General features: G+C 48.7%; 1 long non-coding RNA gene, 5 other non-coding genes and 3 pseudogenes across 6 annotated transcripts; 6 read left to right on the top strand and 3 right to left on the bottom strand.

Moving 5' to 3' along the window:
• The first annotated feature begins 1,053 nt into the window (after positions 1 to 1,053).
• On the top strand, positions 1,054 to 5,547 carry LOC107512786. Its single transcript, XR_001597390.2, has 2 exons — positions 1,054 to 1,126; positions 3,824 to 5,547. It is a non-coding gene; the product is annotated as an uncharacterized LOC107512786 (long non-coding RNA).
• Positions 1,241 to 1,404, top strand: LOC118601019. Its single transcript, XR_004950141.1, has one exon. It is a non-coding gene; the product is annotated as a U1 spliceosomal RNA (small nuclear RNA).
• Positions 5,548 to 6,842: 1,295 nt separating the features above from the next.
• LOC118601018 lies at positions 6,843 to 7,006 on the bottom strand. The gene has a single exon (XR_004950140.1). It is a non-coding gene; the product is annotated as a U1 spliceosomal RNA (small nuclear RNA).
• Positions 7,007 to 9,051: 2,045 nt separating this feature from the next.
• Positions 9,052 to 9,177, top strand: LOC118600691 (annotated as a pseudogene).
• Positions 9,178 to 11,295: 2,118 nt separating this feature from the next.
• On the top strand, positions 11,296 to 11,459 carry LOC118601017. The gene has a single exon (XR_004950139.1). It is a non-coding gene; the product is annotated as a U1 spliceosomal RNA (small nuclear RNA).
• A 5,689-nt stretch (positions 11,460 to 17,148) lies between these two features.
• On the top strand, positions 17,149 to 20,170 carry LOC107514434 (annotated as a pseudogene).
• LOC118601016 lies at positions 17,163 to 17,326 on the top strand. The gene has a single exon (XR_004950138.1). It is a non-coding gene; the product is annotated as a U1 spliceosomal RNA (small nuclear RNA).
• A 3,088-nt stretch (positions 20,171 to 23,258) lies between the features above and the next one.
• On the bottom strand, positions 23,259 to 25,953 carry LOC118600417 (annotated as a pseudogene).
• LOC118601015 lies at positions 25,771 to 25,934 on the bottom strand. Its single transcript, XR_004950137.1, has one exon. It is a non-coding gene; the product is annotated as a U1 spliceosomal RNA (small nuclear RNA).
• Positions 25,954 to 25,990: the final 37 nt, after the last annotated feature.

Here is a 25,990-nt window from a genome sequence, read left to right as displayed (position 1 = left end):
TTTTCATAATATCTCTTAGAAAACATATTATGAATAAATACTATGCTGCTCAAACACACTGGAAACTACACTGGGCATACTCCAGTATGTGTTTATTAACTGATTAATGGATAAAGATAGGCCCTGAAGAACGAGTAGATAAGAACTGAACACTGTATTAGTTAGTGTGTTCAACAGGGATCAATAATTAATTTACAGTCTACAATTAAGGGTAAACATAAATAAAAATAATTCACTTCATAGTATTTGTACTATCAATGGGTCAGTAACTAGACAGAAATTATGAAATGACTATAAAACACATAGTGTATTTTCAATTGTTTCAGTATTTTAAAATACTTTCCATTACCAATATTATATACTTAAATCTACGACTGCAAAATTTGCAGTGGATAAAGTTCATATTTTGCCTTGATATTTTTTCTTCAAGGTTAAAATCTTGACTCCCCCACTTTGGGTTTTACTAAGTTTAACTGTGTTCATTGAACCAGTTCAAGTGAAGTAGTATGAGACAGGCTTGCTCAACAGACATGCAAAAAAACGATCCCTGCTAAATTGGTTGGGTAAATCTTAAATTAAAAGTTTAAGGGGGGTTGTCGGAAGTCCTTATAATAATGGTGTCCAATGAGTATGGCTCTCGTAGGGCTGGAGAAAACAAAATAGGCTGAAGCTTCCTATTTCCTGAAGGCAAATAAAACAAACAATGAGCCCTGAATCATCCCCTCACTAGGACCCTAACTGCGGGACGCCGGGTTCTGCGACATCGCGTCCTCGGCGGTTCCCCTCTAGACCGTGGGCTCACCTGCGCCTACCCCGCATACGAGACACCAGAAGGTCAGAGGCGGAAACATGAGAAAAAAGATTAGAAAAAGACCTTGAGAAAATCGAGCCCCTCGATCTAACTTTACAAACGAATGTTCGCTTTAGAATAGTCAGAGCTGGATCTCTCTCGGGTCTTTTCTACTCGCTTGAAGAAAAGAGAAAACGCCAGGGATGTCACGACAAGGGCGTGTCGTATGTAGATGAGCAGGCGCGCAGAGGCTGCCGGTCCCGGTCCGCCGGCGCCTCGGCGGCCCCGCGGCCCGAGAAGGCAAACGCTCCCGGGGGTGTTTTCCCGACGAGCCAGGTTCGGGCGAGGGGCCTCGAAGCAGCGAGGGCGCGGGGTCCGCGCGAGGGAAGTGACCGTGCGTGAAGAGCGAGGCGAGCGCGAGGGTCGGGGTGGAGGCGAGTAGAGCAACTCATACTTACCTGGCAGGGGAGATACCATGATCACGAAGGTGGTTTTCCCAGGGCGAGGCTTATCCATTGCACTCCGGATGTGCTGACCCCTGCGATTTCCCCAAATGTGGGAAACTCGACTGCATAATTTGTGGTAGTGGGGGACTGCGTTCGCGCTCTCCCCTGATTTTCTTGGTTTGCAAAATCAGATCGTTCCGAAATGGTACCGAAAGGGCTGTGTTTTGTTTTTTATTGGCTAACGCTCGTGGCTGCAGGAAAATTCAGCTTTCGTTCACGCCAATCGTTTTAACTTAGGAGATACGTTATAAATATCGATCTTTCTAATGTGAATGAACGTTATGTCATAGCTAGTTTAAAATTAGTGATTTTGCCTGCTGGGAGACATTTGTGGTTGTCACGTAGTGGGGTGCTGCTAAACATCCTGCGAGGCACAGGACAACCCCCACAAGATAGGAATTCAGCCCCAAATGTTCAAGGTTGCCAGGGCTTGGAAACCCTGGTCTGTTGTCTAAGATTTCTTAATGATTTTTTAAATCTGAGCAGATTCCCATTTTGGTCCCAGAATCCACATGAGTTATTCCAAAAAGACTAGATAAGTTAAATTTACAGCAAGACAATTTGAAACTGCTTTGGATTTTATTTATTATAATGGGAATATGTGTTGCGACATACTTGAAGTCTGGTTACAACAGAAAACTAGTTAGGTCACTTGTGTGTGCCTGCAGATAGCCTCGGATTCTCTTAATGAAGTATCAAATATATAATAAGGACAATAAAAAAAAATATGATGATGCCGACTATGAGGGTGTGAAGTCTTTATATACCCTGTTGGTGTAGGTTGCGGGTTAGGTGCATTCCCTTTTGGAGGGCAGTTTGGCAGTGTGTCAGAGCGCAAGAGAGGCATCTTTTTGAGCAGTCCCATTTGAGGAATGTACCTTTAAGAAGATAATTTTACGGCTATAGACAGGCTCAAAGTCATTTGTCACTGTTCTGTCATTGGCAAAAAATTGACATTAACCTAAACACCTAAATTTTTTTAATGTTTGTGTTTACTTAATGTCAGACTTTCAGAAAGTTGTAAGAAAAGAATTTCTGTATACTCTTCACCCAGATTCCCTAAATGTACATATTGTCACATTTGCTTTGTCCTTCTCCCTCTCCCTCTCTTCCTCCCTCACCTTTATACACATACACACACACCCCTGTACACACCTGTTTTTGTCTTCAACCATTTGAGTAAGTTGCACATTTAACACTTGTTCACTCTTAAACACTTCAAATGTGAATTTCCTAAAACCAAGTAATTTTCTTAAGTCTTTGTTACAATAATAAAGATCAGGAAATAAGTACTGGCACAGTGCTTATCTCATCCACGGGCCTTTATTCACATTCTACCAGTTGTCTCAATAATGTCCTTATGTTATGTGAAAAGGAAATTCAAGATAATGTGTTGCATTCAATGCACATGTCTTTTTAAACTTCTTTAATCTGGAAAAGTTTCTGAGTCTTTGTATTACATTACTTTGGATACTGAAAAGCACAGGCCTACAGAATGTCCCTCAATTTGAGTTTGTCTAATTATTGGGTTTAGGTTATGCACGTTGGGCAGAAATACCACAGAAGTGATGTTCAGGTCTCACTGCATCATCTCAGCAGACACATGTTAACTTTGATCGTTTGGTTAAAGTGATGTCTACAAGTTTCTCAGTGGTAAAGTTACTGTTTTACACTTTGGAATTAAGAACTATTCTGCAGGGAATACATAAATATTTCATCACTCAACCAGCACTGTCCAATAGAATTTTGCGCGATGGAAATATTCTATAATCACTGTCCACTATGTAGCCACTAGCCTCATGTGGTCATCAAACATTTGAAACATGGGTAGCTGCACAAAGCTAATGGCTGTAGTATTGGCATTTTAGCCGTGTACTGTTTTTAGACTCTATGATTTTTGCCGGAATCAATTGCAATGGTTGCCAGTGGTCATTTTCTAAATCCGTCATTCTTTATACATTGTAGTTCACTTTGTACTCTAAGGAAGAAGAGGTTTTCTTTAACCCCCACTTATCTATTAATGTAACCTAAATATACTTAAATTTGTCTTTACAGTCTCTAAATTCGGATGCCAGTTCACATGTTTTACAGATGGGTACTTGGATATAAATTTTATAGAATACTTTTATATGTAATCTTACTATTTTTATAAAAACTGCTGTAAATCTATGCTAATGTATAATTTAATGGCTAAAGGAAACTGATAACAACCTATCTTGTAGTGAGAAAACGTACAGTAGTTTAACTTGGACACAAAGGGCATATTTTATCCCTCATTAGAACATGCCAGATAATTCAAAACGGATATTTGTTTAGATGGAAATTTGCTGAAAAATCTAGTATGCGGAAACTTGTACACGAAACATGTAATTTCATGTCTTTAAACCTTTATTTGTATATAATGGCTGTTTCCAAAATTCTCATATCTTAATAAATTTAAAGTTATGTGATTTCTGATACTATTTATTTTCAGTAAGACTCTTCCAAACTATTTGAACCTCATAATTTATTCTCCCTTCCTTTTCAGGGTAACCTACAGTTGCTGCAGAACTGCCTGGCAGTGTTAAATGGAGACACATAAGCCACACTCCACCTTCCGGTTAAAAAAGGGCTGCCTTCCTTCAGATTTTATTTTTGTTCTCTTAATGATGTTAGGCATTTACTGCTCGCTGTAAACAAAAGAAACAGCTGACAAAGTGCATCTTCTGTCCTTTTTTCTGAGAAACATGAAGTGGTGCCGTCCACAGGTGCTGCCGGTCTGTGGTAGACGCTGCGCTCCGGCACCTGCATGCTGCTCCCCGGGGCAGTCGTCACTCACCGGGCGCGCTTCCTCTTCGAAAGCCCAAATTTCAGTCTTTTTCTTTTTTTTAAGTAGCCTCTACAATTGTGTTTATTTTATGAATAGTATTCCTTATGGCTGCCAACCTTATTTACCTTTAAGTAATTTCTGAAGTTTAACTCTTTCAAAATGTATTCTTCAAACGAGATAAAGATTGCCATTACCTTTTTTTTTTTTTTCCAGTTTTGTTTATTAAACAACAACAAAAAAATTGTGTACCACCTTAGTTCATTCATGTAGCCTGGTTTAAAAAACAAAAAAAAAACTTAATCAGATTTATTTTTAATATTTCTTAGAAGTTTTGGGACAGACTTCATGTAATCTTTCTAAGTATGATTTCGGAAGAAAAGCAAATGCATTAGTATGTTTGCCTTAAACTTGTAGACGAAACCAACTATTGTCAAATAAACAGTGATAACAGTGATGGTTTTTAACTCTGATCATTGTATCACTTTAAAATCTGGAGTTGCTATAATCTACTCCTGTGTAATGCTTTACAGAGCAGGTCTTAGTTTTTCTTATTTCCTTTAAGGCGGCATATTGAACCAAATTCGCCTATCCCTTTACAAAAGAATGAACTGCTTCTCTGTGCTTTTCATACTTCATGGAAGGTGGAATCCAGCAGAGGCAGGTTAGAGACAGCTGCTTCTAAAATACAGGAGCTGAGAATATGGTCTGTTAACGATTTCCTGGATTCTATCCCTAGCTCGGCCAATTAACCATGTGACATATGTCATTGAGCTACTTGGTAGTTATGCCAGCGTGGAGAGGAGGAGGTCAGCTAAAGGGAACAGCACTTGATGGGGGAAAATTGCAATATTTGGAATAAGGGTACAAAAAGGATACTGTCAGTAGTTATAAATATCGGCCTTTCTAATGTGAATGAACATTGTGTCATAGCTAGTTTAAAATTAGGTCGAGTGGTTGGATTTTTCCAATGTCTGTTTCTAAGTTCTAGAATTTGGAAACCACATGCATTTGGGGGCGATTATCCTCAGATGGGTTCCTAGTTTGTCCATCTTCCCAAAACGTTCTGAAAGTGCCTGTTCTAGGTCCCATGGCTAGTCACGATAATTCCAGCCTTCCTCTGCAGCACGTTCTCTTGCCTCACTGTTGTGCTGGTTAATGTTTCTCTAACTGATGTTCCCTGATGCCATTTGAACTGTTGATTTTTTCTGTCGGCTGAGAGACCCGTGTGTTTTGTCCTTCGTGTCACCCATGTGATGCTCACCAGCGGGTGAACGTGGGATGAAACCCTAGCTTCTGGATTCGATGCGGACCCTTGTGGCCTCAGGCAGGTTCACTTAACCTCTCTCTGCCTCAGTTTCTCTACTATAAAGGACATACTGACCTACCTCACAGGGATGTTGTGAGGATTAATAAATGTTGGTACAGTGCTTTGGAAACGTGAAGATGCTGTGTAAATGTTAAGAGCGAACAAAGTGCAGGGCAGAAAGCTATACGGTGCTCCACATATCCATCAGCTGATCTGTTTGTACCAAAGTGGCCTTTTTTGGGGGAAAGGGGGTAGGGAGGATGGTACATCCTTTGGCCCCTTTCATTTTCATTGAGGTGTTTTTTGTTTTTTGTTTTTTGTTTCCCCTTACATTTTTTGAGCGCTTGTTGAGGTGTGGGTAGACTGGAAGCGGCAAGGGAGGAGTGTTGCTTGGTATGAGTTGACTGCCACACTGCAGGGGTCTTCTAACAAATCATACGAACTAGATGAAACATGTATGTTAACTCCCTCATGGACATACAGAGGAAAGATTCTACTTTGCACCTCCAGAACAATGGAAACATTTTATTATTGCCTAGCTCGCTGCTTGTCCCTAATAAAAATAGCCAGCACTCCATTCACTGGTATTGAATTGTAGCATTCAATAAACATACATCTGTCATCTCGTGCCCGGGGAACAAACCCAAAGGTGCAACAGGAAGATGCCTATCTGCAGAGAAAAAGCCCTGCGCGAACCATCCAGGGTTTCCCTCTAGTGACGGTTAACGCTGAAAGAGGAACGGGAGCGGGCGAGGCCTTGGGAACGGCCTGGGACTGAGAGATGAAGGGTTTACTGGAATGGGAGTGGAGGACAGGCGAAACTGCAGAAGTGGGTCAGCAGGCCCGTAGATCAGCGAGGAAAAGACTGGTGGTACCTAGTTTGGAAAGGCTTATACAATATTAAAGTTTTAAGTAAAACTATAGGAGTTGAGCTCAACGTGATCCTTTCGAAGTAGGCACTGCAGAAAATTGAGTGAAATGGAAGAGTCAAGGGTGGTTGGTTTAAAAGGGAAAGTTCTGCAGGAAAATAAGAGCGACTCAAAGCCTTAAAACCAAAGGGTGAAATTGCATTTAAATCTCACATTACGATGTCTCCGGGTGGAGCGAAACGTCACGCCTCCACCCAGGCCCATCACCACAAAAACCTAAGGGAGAACTCTACGTTAAAGAATAACAAACAAGACTCAACTCTCACCTCATCTCATTCCCAGCCTGGGTTAACTCACTAGCCGGGGCTCTTCCTTCCGGTTTCGCCACCATCATGCAAGTGAAAAAATAAAAAAAAGTGAAGGCCTAACGTAAGATGGTAAGCAAAGACGAATTCGTGGCTTTCGGAAGAAATCCGATTAGAAAAATCAAACCTGAAGAGCTCGAAAATGCACTACGTACTTAGACGTAAACAACCAACTCTACTGTTAACACGAGCAAAATCAGGGGAGAGCGCGAACGCAGTCCCCCACTACCACAAATTATGCAGTCGAGTTTCCCACATTTGGGGAAATCGCAGGGGTCAGCACATCCGGAGTGCAATGGATAAGCCTCGCCCTGGGAAAACCACCTTCGTGATCATGGTATCTCCCCTGCCAGGTAAGTATGAGTTGCTCCGCTCGCCTCCACCCCGACCCTCGCGCTCGCCTCGCTCTTCACGCACGGTCACTTCCCTCGCGCGGACCCCGCGCCCTCGCTGCTTCGAGGCCCCTCGCCCGAACCCGGCCCGTCGGGAAAACACCCCCGGGAGCGTTTGCCTTCTCGGGCCGCGGGCCGCCGAGGCGCCGGCGGACCGGGACCGGCAGCCTCTGCGCGCCTGCTCATCTACATACGACACGCCCTTGTGACGTCTCCAGCGTCTCGCTTCCGGTTCTGACCCGCCCCTGTCTCGCGGACCTGGCGGGTCCAGGGGAGCGCTCAGCGACCAGTCTGGCACCTGCGGATGGGAACCTGAGAGCACGCGATCTCACCGGAACCGAGGCCAGCAGTTAGAGCCCCCCAGGGTTCGGGGCTTGGGGTTGGTCTCACCGTCATTTCCGCGAAAATGACACGCAACGATGTTGATTACATGTTAAGTACTGTCTAACCAATGTACTGTATACTTGAAACTAATTTTTAAAAATGTTAGAGTTTCATCACCTGTTTCACATGAAATTGTTTTAATCCTCATTCATGATATTTCAACGTATGTAGAAACCTAATCTTGCAACAGTAAAAGGAAAATTTGAACAGAGAATATCAGGGCAAGGCGTCAGTCAGTTCAAGCGGTAGCTGTGTGGGCTTGGAGCGGGTGTTGCATGGACTCTGAAAATCAAATGAACAGAAATGTCACATTTCCGTCCTGGGGGATTAGGTTGCCTCTTTCAAGCTCCCCGGTTTGTCTTTTTCTCTTCCATACATGAGTACTCCTGATTGAGATCAAGTGGAGGTTAAAGGTGCATCCTTCTCAGGTGTGAGCAAAATGATTGGAATATGGTGTGTTAGTGAGTGGTCAGTGCTCTGCAGCAAAGCACAAGAGACAGACACTAGAGATTAGGCTTCCCTGAGGTTCAAGCTGCAGAAAGATCCGAAGTAACGTATTGCAGCATCCCTTTTGATTATTGGTTGTTTCAAGAAGTTTCCTTTCCTAGCATGTCCTAAAAACAAAGGATTCTCTTACCCAAACCCAGTATAATGATCAAAATCAAGAAATTAACATTGCTACAATGTTAATAATATTTACTCTACAGACATTATTCGATTTCCATCGATCGTCCCAGTAACATTCTTTATAGCAAAGGAAAAATTCAAAACCACGTGTTGCATTCAGTTGTGTCTCTTTAATCTACTTTAATCTGAAATAGTTCCCAAGTCATCCTTTGAATTTCATTATGTAAGTATTTTTGAAGACTACGGGCTAGTTATTTTGTAGAATATCCTTCAATTTGGGGGTTGTCCAGTGATTCCACATAATCACATTCAGGCATGCGTTTCTGAAACAAAGACTACATAAGTGATTTTGTGACTGTTAGGGGTCGACTTGTGTTCCTCCAAAAAATACATTGACATCCTAACCTCTGGTACCTATGAATGTGCATGTATTTGGAAATACGATCTTTGCAGATACAATTAAGTTAAGGTGAGGTTACCAGAGTGGGCCCTAATTCAATATGGCTGATAGCCTTATAAGAGGCAAATGCCGTGTAAAGTACAGAGTTGAGGAGAATGCCACGTGATGACAGAAGCAGAAACTGGAGTGATATAACTGCAAGCCAAGGATTGACTGTCACCACTAGAAGCCAGGAAGGGGCAAGGAAAGATTCTACCTAGAGTCTTAAAGGAAGTGTGGCCCTTCTAACACCTTGATTTGGGACTTCTAGCTTCCAGAACTGGGAGAGAATTGTTTAAATAAATTGCTTAAATAATAAATTGTTTAAATACATCATTTACGTAAATTGTTAAAACTGTCGTTTTAAGCCACCAAGTTGGTGGCACAGGCGTACCTCAGAGATATTGCAGTTTTGGTCCCAGGCCACCATAATAAAGTGAATATCATTAAAAGAGCAAGCTGTAATTTTTTTGCTAGCGGATAGCCTTGCCTTCCATTTGGTAAAAAAGAAAAAATGCGACATCCGTGAGGTGCGATAAATTGAAGTACGCTAAAAGAAGGTATGTCTGTGGCCATGCCAGCCTGAAGAACATGCCCGATCTCCTCTGATCTCGGAAGCTAAGCAGGGTCGGGCCTGGTTAGTACTTACTTGGCTGGGAGACCACCTAGGAAGACCAGGTGCTGTAGGCGTTAAAAAAAAAAAAGGTATGCCCGTACTTATTTATGACAGTCCTACCACCGTGATACCGTGTCCTCCTCTGAGTGTCACATTCAAAGGCACATGAAGTATGTGTTCAATTATTGGTGGTGTTAATATTGATTACTTGGTTAAGGTGGTGTAGCTGTTATCCATTGCCGAATAAACAAACTGCCCCAAAACGTAGTGATTTAAAATAACAACTATTTTATTTGCTCACAATCTTTGGAGCAGCAATTCTGGCTGGGCTCAGCTGGGCAGTTTTTCAGGTCGGTCTCAAGTGGGATCACTCATACAGCTGCAGTCCAGTTGGAGCCAGTCTAAGGGACCTCAACTGACATGACTTACCTTCGACGAGCTAATCCAGGCTTTTTCAAATAGGTTCTAATAGATTAACCTCCTGTAGGTTAGTCTCCAATAGGCTAACTCGGGCTTTTACTCATGGTGGTCTCAGGACAGCAAGTGTGATCAAGTCCCAGTGAAAAAATGCTTTTCAATCTTCTATTGGCATCATGTTTACTGATGTTATTAGCAAAAACAAGTCACATAGCCAAATCCAGGGTCAATATGGGAGGGCACTACAGAAACAAATCGGTGCACACGGGGCCAGTACCCCACCCATCTGCCAATAGAGGTGTTCACCAGATTTGCCCTTTGCAATTATTACTTCGTGTGGAGATAATTTGAAGATATGTAAATATCCTATTCCTCATCAAACTTTAACACAATAGTTTTTCGCATCTGGTGATGACGCCTGCTTTGTGATCGTCAAATGTCGATTTTCAAATTCCGTCATTTTTTACATCTATTAGTTGGCGTTCAAGCGTAAGGAAACATCTTCCTTTCTTCCCTCAAGGACGATCAATATGAACTCATGATTATTATTCAGTTGTTTATACTCCATAACCATTTTTATTTATTTTGATGTTCCAATGTTCTCATATTCGATCTATAAAAGCCCCTTCAAGTTAACTCCTTTGAGACGTTCATAGAATTTTTGGAGCATTTCCTCATTTTATGGCACAAGATGTTCCAGGCTTATCCAGGGAAGAAGTCACCTTCCCTGACTGTTGAGAATCATCTATTTCTCCAGAGAGTCCTCGTTCTTTTCAGTGGGGAATGGCATTAAAAAGGAAGAGCAGGGCACTAGGTACGCTCCTGGCTACGGGGTGTCTTCGCTTCTAGGCCCCTTCAGTGGATACAGCTAGGAGATAAATATATGTCCCGTACCTACTTACAACTATTAAAAATAATGAGCCCGTATCGATGTCAATTTCAGTTTCTAACTTAAAACCACACGGTTCCTCCTTGACCTCCCCCGTTCCATATTTTTTTATCTTCTTATCCAACAGTGAGAACCTCGATTCCCAACATCCATTTACTCATTAGCTCAATCCTACAATACACACAGCATTATTAGAGAATTGTTACAACCACAGAACTATTAAAAACAAACTTACGATGGGATATTTCAGTAGTTGTTTGCAGTTCTAGTCCATGGACTTGAAGATGCTTATAGATAATGTACTGTGTTCAAAAGCCATCGCGGTTGATTTTTTTTTTTCTATTTTCATACTTTTCCTAGAAAACGGGTAGCATACTACATATATTCACGCAAACGAACATGCCCTAACCTGCTTCAGGCCACAAAGGCAGCCAAAGAAAAAGTAAACGAACTAGAAATCCTCCTAAGTGATGAGTAGCCCAAACTGTGATTTCCCAGCATAGAAAAGATTAGGAAAAGACGTTGAGAAAATCGAGCCCCTCGATCTAACTTTACAAACGAATGTTCGCTTTAGAATAGTCAGAGCTGGATCTCTCTCGGGTCTTTTCTACTCGCTTGAAGAAAAGAGAGAACGCCAGGGACGTCACGACAAGGGCGTGTCGTATGTAGATGAGCAGGCGCGCAGAGGCTGCCGGTCCCGGTCCGCCGGCGCCTCGGCGGCCCGCGGCCCGAGAAGGCAAACGCTCCCGGGGGTGTTTTCCCGACGGGCCGGGTTCGGGCGAGGGGCCTCGAAGGAGCGAGGGCGCGGGGTCCGCGCGAGGAAAGTGACCGTGCGTGAAGAGCGAGGCGAGCGCGAGGGTCGGGGTGGAGGCGAGCGGAGCAACTCATACTTACCTGGCAGGGGAGATACCATGATCACGAAGGTGGTTTTCCCAGGGCGAGGCTTATCCATTGCACTCCGGATGTGCTGACCCCTGCGATTTCCCCAAATGTGGGAAACTCGACTGCATAATTTGTGGTAGTGGGGGACTGCGTTCGCGCTCTCCCCTGATTTTCTCGGCGTGCAAAAGTCAGATCGTTGCGAGCTGGCGCCGGAAGGGTTCTGTTCTCCTTTTTGTTATTGGCAACGCCGGTGGCTCGAGTAGATCTCCAGCTTCCTTTACGCCTCTCCTTTTAACTTGAGAGGACGTTGGCAACCTTACTGAGCGTGCCACGTCGGGATACTGGGAATCCGACTTCAGTAGCCCGGGTACTTCGGTCATTTTTTTTTTTTTTTTTCTTTTGCCTTCAAAGCTGTGGTCCTGCCCACACCTCTTTGTGGCTGAGTTCTCCCCCACCCCAGGCCTTTGGCACTTTGCTACTTCCTGTGGTTCTTTACCAGCGACTTCAAGTCAGCGGACACCAGAATATGCTGGAATTCAGAATCTTAGCAGTTTTGCAAGAGCTACTGAATCAGAGTCCCGGTTTAGTCTGTGCACATTACAAGTTTGAGAAGCACTCATCTAACACACTATGTATTTCACTGGTCTAATTTTACCCACTGGAATGTAAATTACATGAGGTCAGAGGTTCTTTACTGTTTTGTGAAGCGCTCCATCCGTCCTTGCTGGAATAGCGCATGACTATAACAGGTATTTAATATACTTACTGGATTAATTTCTTCAGCTCAGGCTTCAACAAAAGTCTCCCAGCAGGTTCCCTCCCAGGTCCCATCTCTGAGTCCAGATCAGATGAACAATACTGTGTCCTTCCTACAGAGAAATCGCAGGATTGGAAACACTCGCTGTTCAGCTTCATCAGTAGTGTCTCTGAACACCATTTGCTTGAGCCTATAGGTGATAGTTATAGCAAAACAAAAACAGTTCCTGACCCGAAGGAGAGGATCCTCTAGGCCAGCAGTCCCCAACCTTTTTGGCACCAGGGACCGGTGCTTCTATGAGAATCTAATGCCTGATGACCTGAGGTGGAGCTGAGGCAGTGATGCTAGCAGCGCTGGGGAGCGGCTGCAAATACAGATGAAGCTTCGCTTGCTCACTTCCTGCTGGGCAGCCGGGTTCCCAACAGGCCACAGATCCGTACCGCTCCATGGCCGGGAGCTTGGGAATCCCTGTTCCAGGCCACACCATCAGCCTCCAATTTAGCCTCCTTCAGCCCCTTTTCCCTTTAGGAGAATCTGACCATTGTACAGACATCAGAAAAAGGCAGGTCAAGGGTAAGGGCCTTATTCTTTTTCACATACCTGCCCCTTATATTCATTCATTGCTTCACCCTGGTTCAAGCTGTATGAGAGTCAAAACTTTATTTTACCCTTTTAGGGTCTCCGACAAGGCCTGAGAATTAAAAGAACATAAAACAGATTAACCAGAGAACATTATACAGGTTTTCACATGTACATAAGCCCCCCCACCCCCTCCCTCCCCCCCCCCCCCAGGAAAATGACAACCAAGAAGTGAGGCTAGTCGCTTCTCCAAGGAGCAGCCGTGGTTACTTTCATTGAAGAATGACATTTACAGACCAAGATCGAGTCATTGATACTGGTGTGTCGTTATGTTTAGGCCCTGTACCTATTTCATTCAAGGGATAATAATCCATTATTATCATTATCTTGAATTGGCCTTTGGGAACCCTATCAAAGTGGCTCATGTGTGCTGGACATGCCCCCGTGAGTCACTATACATTTCTTTACTTTTTAGTACACCTCATATTCCAGGCTCAGGTCCTGTTTTCCCCACCTGAGAACCTGGCTTCCCTGGGGTGCTGATGTGCTTCCCACTTTTGGCCCACTTTTGGCGCACTGCAGCTTGCTGGGAAGTGATAGAGAAAGGATATTGGGCTAGGCGGGGCGACCACATCCAAGGCCTCACGAGGCAGATAGATACCAAGCCGCGGTGGCCAGTCTGGGGGCTTGGCTCCCCTCCTCTGCCCACCCACCCAGATTCCTTTGGCAGAGGTGACTGCTTCCTAAAATCGGTCACGGTTCTGTGGCTTCACGGAGCGGCACTGGAGCCCGAGGGGGAGGGGTGGAAAACACGGGTGTCCCGGTTGGACTCCTTGCCCCAGCTCCGTGTATTTTACAAACGTCTCAGATCCCAGCTGGCGTGTGCCCACCCCCCAAGACTGTTCACTCACACAGCGTAAGTCCCACAGAAGAACAGCAAGCCACCCCGAAGTGGCCTTCCCTCGACTGAGTGTGTCGCCACCCCCTGACTGGGCGGCAGGCACCTCCGGTCCCTCGAAGATGAGGGTCAGTGCTTCGGAGGCCCCCTGGGACTCTCTCGGTGACACCCCAAACAGGAAGAGTCTGCCATCCCGGTCTCACTATCGCTTGTGCTGGTCACCAAAGCCCACTGCCGCCCTCACCTCACCCCATTCCCTCTAAGCACCAAAGCTAGGTTCCCAAGGATTCCACACCCCCACATCCCTCAGAGGCCATATCTAATGAAGATCTAAGATTCTGTCTTTGGTCCCTTGTCAGCTGGTCTTCGCGGGTGGTGGCATTCGCAGGTGGTGGCATCCCTGGGCAGCTCTCTGTATGTAGCTGCAGAGCAATAGAATCTTCCTGCAGGTCACCTGTCAGGCTGCAAAGGCACGGCCTCCGGGACCAGTGGAGACTCCACAACCTCCGGCTCAGCCAGTCTTAGCAGTTCAACAGCAGAGAAGGCTGATACTGCAGGAGGGAGACCGGAAGCAGCTCTCCAGGAGAGGAAGACGTGTTGGGAAACGCAGTCTCCAGTTTGTGAGGCAGAACCAGAACCAAAAAGAGCTTGTGAGCTTTAGGAGACAGGGGAGAGAGGCAGCCGGACCCCCGAGGCTTCAGAGCCACAATCCCACCGCAGTTTCATTGTTCGGTCCTCTCTGGGATGCGGTCCAACCATGTGTATCTACTCTCTGGAGTTTCCTTCCCATAGGAAGGAATAGAGCAAGGCCCACTCCCTTGCCGCCTTCTCTCATGCCTCTCCTCCCCGCCCCACCCCCACCCCTTCCCCACCCGCACCCCTCACCCCCCACCACCAACCCTCGCCTTTGTCCCCAAGTTGCAGCTGTCTCCCTCTTGGTGAAAGCCCAGCCCCTTCCCTCCTGGGTGTTCTCTGGTTGGGCCTCAGCATCCTCCTCTTCAAGACGTGACAATTTAACCTTAAGGTCCCAGCGCTCGAGTTAACCATCTGGTCAAAACTCAGAGGCCAGCGGCCTAAAGTGGGGCTGGGTGCCAGGCGTCGGTGCCCTTTCTGAGGGCACAAAAGCCTAAGGCACGTCCTTCGACTGGGAATCGAACCAGCAACCTAAGGATGTCCTTTCTACAGTCCTCCACTCTACCCGCTGAGCTCTCGAAAGGCACACACTGTCCTGGCTGGGTCATTCCTTTTTCTTGGGATAACCGAGACGCTAGCGCCCGAGGTCCATCCAACATGACCTGTGTTGCAAGCGAGCCCCTTTGAAGTGAGCCGGGCACACGCTGCCACCTCACTCTTCCGGGCGGGCCGAGCAAATCTCCAGCGCGTGGCTGCTCCCGGGGGCTCCGCGGTGGCGCGGCCCCGCGACTGTGATTTTCAGTATGCCTGGGCCCAGGCTCTCACCTGTTGCCTCATTTCCCCTCCCCGCACGCGCACGCAACAGCGGTCGGTGGCCAGACAGTGGGTAAGGGGTGTGTGTGGGGGCGGGGGGCGGGGGGCGGGGGTGGGAGCGTGCGTTGGCGAAACGGCTTCGAGGGATGGGGTGGTTAGGACTCCCGGGGTAAAGGAGGAGGACCCACCGGAACCGGAACCGGGTAAGCGGCTGCGAACCTGTTGGGTTTTAAGTGCCTTTAGTTCAAAATTATCCTTATAACAAAATGGATTTGGGTGTGGCATATTCTGCCACCATTCGAAGCCAACATCTTCTTGCCCAGATCATGCAAGTTTCCTCGTTCGTCGCCCTGCTGTGGCCCTTGCCACCCCTGCATCCAGAGTAGTATTTTGAGGGGCAGAGGCGGGGGGGCGGGGGGGGGGGAGGTGGACCCAAGACATTCCTCTCCCCGAAATAATCTGGCTCGCTCAGATTTGAAGCCTTACGATGGTCTACAAGACCCTCATGATCTTACCCTCAACCAATCACCTCTCTTACTTTTGAACAACTCCTTAATTTTGCTCCGGACACAGGGCCTCCACGATGTTCTCCTAACACAGTCCTACCTGGGTTTTTACTCCTGCTGATCTTTGTGCTAGTAAGCGCTTCCCCGCTTGACATCCTCTGACCAACTACCTCCCCTCCTTCAGGTCTTTGCTCACATGGCACCTTCTCAATGTGCCCTCCTCGGACCACCCAGTTTTAACACACCACCTGCCCCTACTGCAGCTCCGGATCTTCTCCCCCTCCTCCGTTTTTGTGTTTTGTTTTTTCGTTGTTGTTGTTGTTGTTGTTGTTGTTTTTAATCTAACATACTAATTAACATCTATACATAGTAATTAACTAACCCATCGAGTCAATTGTCAATTTTCTCCCACCCCACTTCCCCTTCTCTAAAATGCGAGCACCGAGAGGTCTTTTTGTTCCCAAATTCCTGAACAGTGTCCGGCCATGGAATGCACTCCATAAACAGTTTTTGAATGGACGAATTCTCAATGTCATCTCCAAAGTGTCTCTCAAGGACTGAGAGCCATTCCTTTGAAATGTAATTGGGAAGGACAGAGCCTCTGTCTCCCAGTCTCCAGGAGGATAGCATCCTAACTCCAGTCATTACCAGCTGACTGACAGCCTTTATGCTGACCAACCGACCCTTTGACATTTTCCACTTCTCGGATTCAACAGAGCCGCCATCCATCCTCTCATTCTCCCTTTAAAACGCCCAAATCACCTCTGCACAAATGGGAACGGAACTCAGCTGTTCCCTTACTTTCAATAGTTACCGAATAAAATGTTTCACCACTTTCACCACTGCCTGTTGTATTTATCTTTGACAAGAGTCCAGGGCAGAAAGGACCAGAGGGCACTTTGTGGGGCCACCCTGTGAGCGTGCTGGGACAGTACGAGAGGTGCACCTGACCACTGGGCTCCCGGGAGACCCCCGCCTGGCTGCGGTTGCAGTGGACCGCTCAGCGCTTTATCCTGGTTTTCATTCTTTAAAACTTAGGATCCTGGGCTTTCCTTCCAGTGCTACCAGGTTAGTATACTACATATTCCTTCCTAAGCACACCGTCACTTTGACTCGACTCCAGGGATACATATAAGCACTATTTCTTAAGAAGCGGCTTAGCACTTACTATCAACTGGCAAAAAGACCTTTCCTGAGTTTCGATTACTTGAACATGAGATAGAGGAGGCGCGGACAAAAATGGGCTGAACTTTTCTTTCGTTGAAAAGGTGAGACCAACCCTGAGACTTGAACCACGCTTGACGTTGGGAGCCGGGTCCCACGAAGTCGCGTCCTCTCGGGTTCCACCCCTCTCCCCCGCTCCCACGTCCACGCGCGGGTCCCAGACTCGCCCACGCGCGCGCACCTGCGTCGGTCCTGCGCCTCAGAGCCGGGGACGTCACAAGGGCGTGTCGTATGTAGATGAGCAGGCGCGCAGAGGCTGCCGGTCCCGGTCCGCCGGCGCCTCGGCGGCCCGCGACCCGCGGCCCGAGAAGGCAAACGCTCTCGGGGGTGTTTTCCGGACGGGCCAGGTTCGGGCGAGGGGCCTCGAAGCAGCGAGGGCGCGGGGTCCGCGCGAGGGAAGTGACCGTGCGTGAAGAGCGAGGCGAGCGCGAGGGTCGGGGTGGAGGCGAGCGGAGCAACTCATACTTACCTGGCAGGGGAGATACCATGATCACGAAGGTGGTTTTCCCAGGGCGAGGCTTATCCATTGCACTCCGGATGTGCTGACCCCTGCGATTTCCCCAAATGTGGGAAACTCGACTGCATAATTTGTGGTAGTGGGGGACTGCGTTCGCGCTCTCCCCTGGTCTTGTTTCGTCCAAAGTCAGCCAAGTTTGTCGTACGTCCTCTGGGCTCTCAGGCTTCCTTGGACCCGCTGCAGTGCGTCACGGACCAGGTTCTTTGCTGTGCTGTCATCTTTTTATTTATGTGAGCGAGCCCGTGTCATCTCCGCGATGAAACCTCGCAGTTTCATCCTTTGCGCCTTCTGCAACTGGGCGTCTCACTGCCAAAATCTTCCCTCCGCAATCGGCTCGGCGCTTACACACAGGTCGAGCTGAGAACTCCTCGCACTCTGGGCAGTGTCCGCGTGGACGATGTGTGGTCTTCCACCTCGCTGTGGCATCCTGTGGCATGCCGTGGCCGCATATTTGGCTATACCTGGACGCCACGTGAGGATGTCTAAAAAGCCCTGGAGATAATGGAACTGAAAGTCCCCACCGCTCACCGGCAGGCAGCTGGTCTGGTGGCCTGGAGGTTCCTGGCGGTGCTTCGGCAGGCAAGCCTGCATGTTCAGGACCAGGCCCAGCAGGTGCAGCAACTGCAATGCCAAGAAGAAATAAGTACTGGAATAAGGGCCGGAGTCGCGGAACGTATGCCGCGGGGCCCTGACGGGTCGCTGCTGTTGTCTGGGAGCCCGCTGCTGATACCTAGGCAGGTGCAGCCAGCGATACGACAGCAGGTTGATGTGGAACAAACAGCCTTTGGCCCTGGGAGGACAAGCTGGCGGGGACCCCCCACCCCCACCCCAGGCTAAACAGCATACCACCATGATCCAATGCACCTCAGCGGAACTCCGGGACCTGAGGAAGCAGGTACCACCTAAAGCTCGGGAGACTTCTGGAGCGGCCGCTTCAGGTGTGGGATGATGGGGCCCAAGGAACTGAATTATCTCCGGATGAGATGATTCAGCTGGCCTCCAGAATAGTAATACCGTCCGAACGGCACGGCCTGATCAATTGGCTCACGTTTGTTGCACGGACAGTGTGGGCCGACGCTGAGGAGCTGCCAGAGACTGTGAGCAAATGGACCACGTATTTAGACCCAGTCCAGATAATTCGGGAAATGGGCATATGGCAAATGATGTTTCACGCCCAGTATAATAGTCCTGATGAAGAGGTATTTACAACCCATATGAAGGACCTGATTTTAACCTCTGGCCCCGCCGGTACTTTTGGTACCATGGCGGCACTGTTGGCCCCTTACGTGGATAGACGAATCCACAAGGTGATGTCCGCCATGGCTAGATTGGGGAATGTGGAAGTGAAATGTAAGGAACGTACCACCCAAGTGCGTGCTGTACTGCCACCCACACCCCCAAACTGGCCAGTGCGTGGACAAAGGCATGGCCAAAAAGGGGGGAATGGAAGAACCCCTAACTTGTCCTTCCACGAAGGTGAGCTGCAAACAGATGTGGTTTAATCTCCTCATGGCAGGGGTAGCCCCAGAAAAGATTGAGCAGCAACCTAATGAAGTGCTTCTGGCATCGTGGAATCAGTTGCGCCCCAACCAACACTTCACCCCTATTCCCGGGAAGGCCGCAACCAGTGAGGTACTGCCGGCTGATTTTCTCCCTGATTAGGGATTTGGCCGGGGCACCGGGTTGGCGGGGGAGCCGGCTGACCAGAGCCCGCATGTGGAACTGACTATACATTGGTCCCCCCACAATGTACAAAGGGTACTAAGCCCTCGTGGACGTGGGTGCTGACAGCACTCTGCTCTACGGGAGTCTGGACAAGTTTTCTGGACCCAGTGCAACCACAGAAGGCTATTGGGATCGAACCATTTGCGTGAGGCAGGTCCGCGTGACACTGGGTAGCAGGAGATTGCCTCCTCGGACGTACCAGGTGTATGTATCCCCCATATCGGAGTACATTTTGGGGACCGATGTCTTACAAGATCTGACTGTGAATACCACTATTGGTGAATTCCACCTTTGCATCCGAGTGGTGAGGACTATTATTCGGGGACATCCATACCATGCCCCATTTGTGCTGCCCCAGGCTACCCGGGTAGTGAACACAAAACAACATCTCTTGCCTGGCAGCCATGAGGAAATAGGTCACACCATTCTGAAGCTGGAAGAAGCTGGTGTCATTCGTCCCACGCATAGCCCATACAACTGCCCTGTGTGGCCAGCGCGGAAGCCTGATCGCTCCTGGCACGTGCCGGTTGACTGTCGGGAGTTGAATAAGGTTCTACACCACCCCTACATGCTGCCATGCCGAGAGTCACAGACCTTATGGACCATTTGTCACATGAACTTGGACGATACCATTATGCGGCAGGTTTAACGAATGCCTTCTTCTCTATTGATATAGCCCCAGAAAGCCAAGAATAGTTCACCTTCACCTGAGAAGGATGCAATGGACATTCCTCATCTTTCCCCGGCACTACCCTGTGTCATGGTCTCGTGGCTCGATTTGGCCACGTGAAAACGATCGCCCCACGGTACACCTGTATCATTATATTGATGACATAACGTTAACTGTCGGGAGCCATTACAAGGCACTGAAGGTGTCGCGTAGCTTGGAGACATAAAGCAGTTGCTCACATGGCTTGGAGCCATAAAGCAGCTGCTGAGACTGTGTTATCAATGATTCTAGGAAGCAGGACGTTAAGTTAAACATTACTGACCCTGGTGAGGAGATTCTCCCCATGAAGAAACTTTTTTAAGGTAATGGAATGTTTTTACAGCCTTGAAAGCAGGGATGTTTGTACCCTGGGAGTTGGATGTTTTATGATCTTGTGTAAATGTCAGCATTCGACTGATATAGGTTGTGCTTTGTTATTGTAGCCAAAAACCTATATAAAGGCTGGGCTAAATAAAGACGGGGCTGCAGCAGTGACTGTATGCCCTCCCGAAGCGCTTTCCTGTCTTCTTTTTTCACCCGCCCCCCCCCCCCCTTTCAGGTGCTGTTCGACTCTAGCCGGCTGGCTCCGGCAGTTAACCTCCGATTCTCTTACAGAACTAGAAGCAGTGACAATCGGCCCCTGAGAAGCTCTCATCAACTGGGGTTGGGCTGTTAAGGAAGACGAGGTCCAAGGACCTGGGGTCTCTGTCAAATTCTTGGGAGTTTTTGGTGGTTAAGATGATACAATGCCAGAGGCAGTGATTGATAAGATACAGGCATACGCCTGACCTGAAACTGTGAAGCAACTCCAAACCTATTTGGGACTGCTAGGATTTTGGAGAGTGTTAATCCCCCATTTGAGCTCCTTGATGCGACCCCTGCACTGTCTAGTGTGATGAGGTGTCCCATGAGATTGGACCCCTGAGACAGAAGAGGCCTTTAAGGCTACAAAACCGGCTGTAGTGCAAGCCCAAACTCTATGAGTAATAGAGCTGGCCCTCCCTTTTCTGCTCATGGTCCAAGTGGATGAAGCAGAATTTGGGTGGGACTTCTGGCAGAAGCATGGTTTCTGGAAGGTACTGATAGGTGTCTGGTCCCAATTGTGAAAAGGCAGGGAAGTTTGGTACTCCTTGATTGAGAAGCAACTGGCTGCCATATACACGGCCCTTCTGGCCAGTGAGGCCATCACTGGTCCTAATCTCGTAACTGTGCAGTCCACATCCCCAATGGAAGGGTGCCTATGGTCCTATATGAAGACTCCCTGTATGGAGATTGCACAGACCCCTACACTGACTAAATGGGGGTCGGACTTGGAAGGGTGCGGTTCTCTGCAAGCCCCCTGAAAGCTACACTCCCTATTTAGACCAGTGTAGTTTCAAGCAGAGCTCCTGGTGGAGCCCACTGATACAGAAGATATACCAAGTTCCTATGAAGAGGGTCAGGCTCCCATCCCCTACATGGGCTGCCATGGCATTGCAGCCATCCACAGAAACCTTTTGGTATGAGACTCTTGCTGGCAGTCCAGCCAATGAGCTGAGTTCTGTGCCGCGTGGTTGGTTCTCATCAATGAAATAGGCCCAGCACATGTATACACTAATAGTTGGGCCATATATCAAGGTCTAACTCTGTGGGTGCCCTGCTGGGCTGCCCAGGAATAAATGATAGGCCACTGCCCCTACAGGGCCAGGGGCTATGGAAAGACCTCTGGAAGTGGGGCCTCAACAGGAGGCTACCCTATACCATGTCCCTGGTCATTGGCCATTACAGGCCCTGGCCAGTGATGCAGCAGATGCACTGGCATGAATCCACTACACCTGTGTACTATCAGTTCTGGCAGATATTAGCCTCTGGCTCCACCGAAAACTGGGATATGTAGGGGCCTATACAATGGAACAGGTAGCGAAGTGATGGAGGCTATTGTTGACCTGGCCACAAGCACAAGTTGTCGTATCACAATGCCCCTGGTGTACTGAGCAGCAGCCAGATAGATGATGGGTAAAGAGTACCCCAGGGGTAGTACACTATGAGGCTTAGCCACTCCAGGCAAGTAGACTACATAGGACTTTTGCCCACAGACCAGGGATACCACCATGTATTCATGGGTATAGACATGGCCACCGGCCTAGGTTTGCATGGTCAGTGGCAGCTGCTGATCAACACCATATTGTGACTGTGCTGGAACACCTTGTGGCTGCTCATGGCCAGCCCTTATTAATCACGGGTGACAGAGGCATTCATTTTACAGGACAGGAAGTGCAAGCCTGGGCCCACACAAATGACATGTGGTAGTAGTTACGTGTCCCCTATCATCCACAGGCAGCTGGAATGACAGAACAATTCAACAGTTTGCTGAAGAATAAACTGCATGCGCTGGGCCTGGGCTGGCGTTGGTACAGTAACCTCCCACAGGCTGTATACCTTTCGAATGAACAACCCCAGAGAATATGGTTGTCCGCCCTTGATCAGGTTGTAGCAGGCTTGCTGCAGGCTATCAAGGTATGCCTGGGCACCACTGCTAAACAGCTCTTGCCCTACGCCTACCAGGCAGCTTTGCCCTTGCCAGCCCCAGTACCTTTGGCAGCAGGTAAACAGGCCACCTAGTCGTGGCCTTTAACTATACAGGTAACATAAAAGCCATGAATAGCCACAATCCATTGCATATGCAATGGATTGTGGGTAGAACCCTAAACTTGCGTTTGGCCCACACCTTTGCGAACGTCACCCCTGATGACTGCTGAGGGTTCACTGTTAACAAGGGGGTTTTCTCCTTAGCCTCTGACCCATTACTTTCTATACTCTGACTCCGATGAAAATCCCTAGTCTGCTACCCTTGGAGAAACTAGTATCACAGGTGTTGTGAGAAACACCTGCAGTCCTGGCGGGATGCCTGGTGCTTGGAGCAACACGGTCATCAGAAGCAAATGTGGCCTTGCAAACAAGGACACATTGCAGGGAGGGCACATATGCCTGACCTATTCTGGGACTTCTTGCTCTAGGGACAAGGATGAGAAAACTTGAAAAAGATACTTATGAGGAGATAGCTGAGAACACAGAGGTGGCTTTGAGGCTGAATCTGGGAGTTAGCTGTAGCTTGTATCTAGCTAGTACCCACTGACCTTAGAGTAACAATTACTTAACTACAAAGCCAGCATTCATGTAGAACTTAATAAAAAGCCATGGAGACAGGGGTGGGGGCTGCTAGCATTGCCATTCATTCCCTCTCCCTTATCCATGTTAGTAAAAGCATTTCCAAACTCCGACTCTTCTTCCTAACCATCTCCGCAACACACAGGCCAGGGGCAACCCCTCTCCCGACCACCCTTTTATCTCAAGATGGTCTTCCCAGCAGGGCAGACTTGCCCCTAATGGTCTTTCTATCTGCTCTGTCCTAGGCCGACAACAGGGAACAACATGTGTCCTGAGCTCCTGTGTTTGTTGCTGTACACAATGTTTCCCAATGCTGAGTGTGTACTGAATTACTGATGGAGGAGGCCAAGGGACTGCTGTGGCACATTACTCTGGCCACGGCAGAGAACTAGATGTGGCTATGTACCTGAACCATGACACCCGAATGGGACTAGCAACGACGGCTGTAGAAGCGCTAATCTGCCACGACTATCACAAATCCCCACACTTCATCTTCGTTAACAGCCCAACCCCAGTTGATGAGAGCTTCTCAGGGGCCGATTGTCACTGCTTCTAGTTCTGTAAGAGAATCGGAGGTTAACTGCCGGAGCCAGCCGGCTAGAGTCGAACAGCACCTGAAAGGGGAGGAGGGGCGGGGGGGGCGGGTGAAAAAAGAAGACAGGAAAGCGCTTTCTGGGGCTATATCAATAGAGAAGAAGGCATTCGTTAAACCTGCCGCATAATGGTATCGTCCAAGTTCATGTGACAAATGGTCCATAAGGTCTGTGACTCTCGGCATGGCAGCATGTAGGGGTGGTGTAGAACCTTATTCAACTCCCGACAGTCAACCGGCACGTGCCAGGAGCGATCAGGCTTCCGCGCTGGCCACACAGGGCAGTTGTATGGGCTATGCGTGGGACGAATGACACCAGCTTCTTCCAGCTTCAGAATGGTGTGACCTATTTCCTCATGGCTGCCAGGCAAGAGATGTTGTTTTGTGTTCACTACCCGGGTAGCCTGGGGCAGCACAAATGGGGCATGGTATGGATGTCCCCGAATAATAGTCCTCACCACTCGGATGCAAAGGTGGAATTCACCAATAGTGGTATTCACAGTCAGATCTTGTAAGACATCGGTCCCCAAAATGTACTCCGATATGGGGGATACATACACCTGGTACGTCCGAGGAGGCAATCTCCTGCTACCCAGTGTCACGCGGACCTGCCTCACGCAAATGGTTCGATCCCAATAGCCTTCTGTGGTTGCACTGGGTCCAGAAAACTTGTCCAGACTCCCGTAGAGCAGAGTGCTGTCAGCACCCACGTCCACGAGGGCTTAGTACCCTTTGTACATTGTGGGGGGACCAATGTATAGTCAGTTCCACATGCGGGCTCTGGTCAGCCGGCCCCCCCGCCAACCCGGTGCCCCGGCCAAATCCCTAATCAGGGAGAAAATCAGCCGGCAGTACCTCACTGGTTGCGGCCTTCCCGGGAATAGGGGTGAAGTGTTGGTTGGGGCGCAACTGATTCCACGATGCCAGAAGCACTTCATTAGGTTGCTGCTCAATCTTTTCTGGGGCTACCCCTGCCATGAGGAGATTAAACCACATCTGTTTGCAGCTCACCTTCGTGGAAGGACAAGTTAGGGGTTCTTCCATTCCCCCCTTTTTGGCCATGCCTTTGTCCACGCACTGGCCAGTTTGGGGGTGTGGGTGGCAGTACAGCACGCACTTGGGTGGTACGTTCCTTACATTTCACTTCCACATTCCCCAATCTAGCCATGGCGGACATCACCTTGTGGATTCGTCTATCCACGTAAGGGGCCAACAGTGCCGCCATGGTACCAAAAGTACCGGCGGGGCCAGAGGTTAAAATCAGGTCCTTCATATGGGTTGTAAATACCTCTTCATCAGGACTATTATACTGGGCGTGAAACATCATTTGCCATATGCCCATTTCCCGAATTATCTGGACTGGGTCTAAATACGTGGTCCATTTGCTCACAGTCTCTGGCAGCTCCTCAGCGTCGGCCCACACTGTCCGTGCAACAAACGTGAGCCAATTGATCAGGCCGTGCCGTTCGGACGGTATTACTATTCTGGAGGCCAGCTGAATCATCTCATCCGGAGATAATTCAGTTCCTTGGGCCCCATCATCCCACACCTGAAGCGGCCGCTCCAGAAGTCTCCCGAGCTTTAGGTGGTACCTGCTTCCTCAGGTCCCGGAGTTCCGCTGAGGTGCATTGGATCATGGTGGTATGCTGTTTAGCCTGGGGTGGGGGTGGGGGGTCCCCGCCAGCTTGTCCTCCCAGGGCCAAAGGCTGTTTGTTCCACATCAACCTGCTGTCGTATCGCTGGCTGCACCTGCCTAGGTATCAGCAGCGGGCTCCCAGACAACAGCAGCGACCCGTCAGGGCCCCGCGGCATACGTTCCGCGACTCCGGCCCTTATTCCAGTACTTATTTCTTCTTGGCATTGCAGTTGCTGCACCTGCTGGGCCTGGTCCTGAACATGCAGGCTTGCCTGCCGAAGCACCGCCAGGAACCTCCAGGCCACCAGACCAGCTGCCTGCCGGTGAGCGGTGGGGACTTTCAGTTCCATTATCTCCAGGGCTTTTTAGACATCCTCACGTGGCGTCCAGGTATAGCCAAATATGCGGCCACGGCATGCCACAGGATGCCACAGCGAGGTGGAAGACCACACATCGTCCACGCGGACACTGCCCAGAGTGCGAGGAGTTCTCAGCTCGACCTGTGTGTAAGCGCCGAGCCGATTGCGGAGGGAAGATTTTGGCAGTGAGACGCCCAGTTGCAGAAGGCGCAAAGGATGAAACTGCGAGGTTTCATCGCGGAGATGACACGGGCTCGCTCACATAAATAAAAAGATGACAGCACAGCAAAGAACCTGGTCCGTGACGCACTGCAGCGGGTCCAAGGAAGCCTGAGAGCCCAGAGGACGTACGACAAACTTGGCTGACTTTGGACGAAACAAGACCAGGGGAGAGCGCGAACGCAGTCCCCCACTACCACAAATTATGCAGTCGAGTTTCCCACATTTGGGGAAATCGCAGGGGTCAGCACATCCGGAGTGCAATGGATAAGCCTCGCCCTGGGAAAACCACCTTCGTGATCATGGTATCTCCCCTGCCAGGTAAGTATGAGTTGCTCCGCTCGCCTCCACCCCGACCCTCGCGCTCGCCTCGCTCTGCACGCAC

Source organism: Rousettus aegyptiacus, unplaced genomic scaffold, assembly GCF_014176215.1.
Source record: "Rousettus aegyptiacus isolate mRouAeg1 unplaced genomic scaffold, mRouAeg1.p scaffold_m13_p_3, whole genome shotgun sequence".
NCBI lineage: Eukaryota > Metazoa > Chordata > Mammalia > Chiroptera > Pteropodidae > Rousettus > Rousettus aegyptiacus.
This window is presented reverse-complemented; position numbering and strand designations above follow the sequence as displayed.